The following is a 3,454-nucleotide window of genomic DNA, read 5'->3' as shown; positions in this document are numbered from 1 at the left end:
GGTGACTAGTGAATGACTAGAGAGATACTAGTGAATGACCAGAGAGTGATTAGTGAATGACTAGAGAGATATAAGTGAATGACTAGAGCGTGACTAGTGAATGACTAGAGAGTGATTAGTGTATGACTAGAGAGTGACTAGTGAATGACTAGAGAGTGATTAGTGAATGACTAGAGAGTGACTAGTAAATGACTAGAGAGTGATTAGTTGGGGATTTTGGCTGAAATAAGCCAGTGTAATTATCTGAGCTTGAAGTAATCCTGCGTCTATCTTTAAACCAGACTGGTCCAGTTTTCACAGAGGCTCCACCCCTCCTCGCTCTCACCATTGTACTGTAAAAAGCTCATGGTGATTGCATGGTACACCATGCTGATAAGTCTTCAGCTGTTGTTTATTCAACTAAAACTTTACTGCACTAAGGTCTTAAACAGAACTGTTTCCTTATTGTTTATATTTTTCCTCCAATGCTCATTAGATTTGATTGCCAAATATGACGTAAGCCTAACTAAGATATTTATTGCTGACCTATTTAATTATTTAATAAAATATAAATTTACCAAATAAGGAATGTTTACAGACTGCAGGTTGGAACAGTGCTGCAAGAAGTTTCTGGGTTCGATTCCCAGCCTGGTGTCTTTCTGCATGGAGTTAGCATGTTCTCCCTAAGCATGTGTGGGTTCTCTTCAGGTACTCCAGCTTCCTCCCACAGTCCATGAGTGTCTTACAATTGTCCTCATGTGTGAGTGGCGCATGGTTGTATGTCTCTATGTGATGGACAATCTGTCTAGGACGGACTTCGCCTTTCGCTCACAGTATTGCATTGTTTGATTGATTATGGCTTCCAACCATTTTCATTCCTTTTCCTATAGTTTAGTAGTTTCACTGTTTTGATCAAGAGTTTTAGACTGAAATAGGTTTGACTTACAGTTGAATTAATGTATTACATTTTTAATGGAAGCTGTAATGAATTTATTCCTTATGTGTGCAAAGTTAAATGTCTGACAATTATTTCAGTTTGATCCACCCTTTCATTTGCAGTCATAACCCAGGCAGTCAGGTGGGCTTTCACCCAGATAACATGTAACCCCCTAGGATGGAACTGAATCCTTTGAAACCCACAGCCTCCTGGGTTTCAAAGGATTCCTTCCTGAAATCCATAAAGACTGTGGATTCCTCTGTGTATTTTTCTGCATTTACCGTGGTTAGTCNACTAGTGAATGACCAGAGAGTGATTAGTGAATGACTAGAGAGATATAAGTGAATGACTAGAGCGTGACTAGTGAATGACTAGAGAGTGATTAGTGTATGACTAGAGAGTGACTAGTGAATGACTAGAGAGTGATTAGTGAATGACTAGAGAGTGACTAGTAAATGACTAGAGAGTGATTAGTTGGGGATTTTGGCTGAAATAAGCCAGTGTAATTATCTGAGCTTGAAGTAATCCTGCGTCTATCTTTAAACCAGACTGGTCCAGTTTTCACAGAGGCTCCACCCCTCCTCGCTCTCACCATTGTACTGTAAAAAGCTCATGGTGATTGCATGGTACACCATGCTGATAAGTCTTCAGCTGTTGTTTATTCAACTAAAACTTTACTGCACTAAGGTCTTAAACAGAACTGTTTCCTTATTGTTTATATTTTTCCTCCAATGCTCATTAGATTTGATTGCCAAATATGACGTAAGCCTCGTTTGTAAATGAGTCTTCCTGGGTCTGCTAGCTACCATCTCAATTATATTCATAAGACAAACCAAGTTAAAGAAGCTCTTTACTCTAACTATCCCCCCGGGAAAAATTACAGACAGTTTATAATCAATTAACTAAGATATTTATTGCTGACCTATTTAATTATTTAATAAAATATAAATTTACCAAATAAGGAATGTTTACAGACTGCAGGGTGGAACAGTGCTGCAAAGCACAGCTGCTTTGCAGCAAGAAGTTTCTGGGTTCGATTCCCAGCCTGTTGCCTTTCTGCATGGAGTTAGCATGTTCTCCCTAAGCATGTGTGGGTTCTCTTCAGGTACTCCAGCTTCCTCCCACAGTCCATGAGTGTCTTACAATTGTCCTCATGTGTGAGTGGCGCATGGTTGTATGTCTCTATGTGATGGACAATCTGTCTAGGACGGACTTCGCCTTTCGCTCACAGTATTGCATTGTTTGATTGATTATGGCTTCCAACCATTTTCATTCCTTTTCCTATAGTTTAGTAGTTTCACTGTTTTGATCAAGAGTTTTAGACTGAAATAGGTTTGACTTACAGTTGAATTAATGTATTACATTTTTAATGGAAGCTGTAATGAATTTATTCCTTATGTGTGCAAAGTTAAATGTCTGACAATTATTTCAGTTTGATCCACCCTTTCATTTGCAGTCATAACCCAGGCAGTCAGGTGGGCTTTCACCCAGATAACATGTAACCCCCTAGGATGGAACTGAATCCTTTGAAACCCACAGCCTCCTGGGTTTCAAAGGATTCCTTCCTGAAATCCATAAAGACTGTGGATTCCTCTGTGTATTTTTCTGCATTTACCGTGGTTAGTCTGTGACTGTCTGCTGGACATGTGTTCATCCAGATGGTGCAGCAATAACATCGATATTACATTAAAAATGCTTTTATAAAAGGCTGTTTGGTAACATTCTGATATACTGAGACATTATTTTTTTATATGTTTGACATTTTACATCACAATCATCAACCGAACTAGAAAATCTCCCTTTATGTCTGATAAATGTCCATAAAATATAGTTTTCTCATAAGAAAGCAAGACTTAAAACCTTTTCCACTTTTTCTACTTTTCTAGGATGTTGTTATTTTTTGAAATTATGATATGAAGTAACATTAAACCAGAACACAAAGTAGTTTTGCATTTTTTGAGCCAGTTTCCTCTGTTTAGTCTAGCTTATTCTTTCAGAAATGTTTCATAAAATCATGTCAACACTTCAACATGAACAATTATCACACAACATCTAGTTCACACCTTATTCTATATATTAGGATCTAGTTTACAAGACATTAATTATGATACAGATTTTGCTAAATCTAAACAGTTTACTGCAAATATGAATCCAACTTTTTTCTTTTGTAATAAAAAGATAAAACATATAAATTAAGTGAATACAGATTACAAAAAGTCAGTAAAATAAATCATTATTTTTCTTCAGATGTCACCAAGTCTTCCTACCTGTTCCTCTGATGAGTGATTAGTGAAGATCTGTGGAGTCTTGCTTAACTCTTCTACATTTGATTATTTGTCGATTCATGTTTTAAGGGGAAGTGGTTTCTTGGTGGTGATGGGTCTCTGTCTCATGGACTTCTTGGCGTGGTCTCTGGGTTTACAAAGTAGTCTATATTACAGTAATTCATTTCACTTTATTTCTTTAGCACCAGTTCAGATCACACGTCTAGTAAAGGAACTTTCCAGAGATAATTCAGTCAGACTGGTTAAACGTTTC

The 3,454-nt window shown here is 37.3% G+C and overlaps 1 protein-coding gene across 1 annotated transcript in view; it reads right to left on the bottom strand.

Moving 5' to 3' along the window:
- LOC107092191 (hyaluronidase PH-20-like) overlaps window positions 1-3,197 on the bottom strand; it is a 9,973-nt gene extending 6,776 nt beyond the window's left edge. The window contains exon 1 of the mRNA XM_015386514.1: window positions 3,184-3,197. The gene's annotated coding sequence lies outside the window, so the exon portion shown is untranslated. The remainder of the gene's footprint in view (window positions 1-3,183) is intronic.
- Between the last annotated feature and the right edge of the window lie 257 nt (window positions 3,198-3,454).

Source organism: Cyprinodon variegatus, unplaced genomic scaffold (assembly GCF_000732505.1).
Source record: "Cyprinodon variegatus isolate N-32 unplaced genomic scaffold, C_variegatus-1.0 Scaffold370, whole genome shotgun sequence".
In the NCBI taxonomy this organism is placed as follows: domain Eukaryota; kingdom Metazoa; phylum Chordata; class Actinopteri; order Cyprinodontiformes; family Cyprinodontidae; genus Cyprinodon; species Cyprinodon variegatus.
This window is presented reverse-complemented; position numbering and strand designations above follow the sequence as displayed.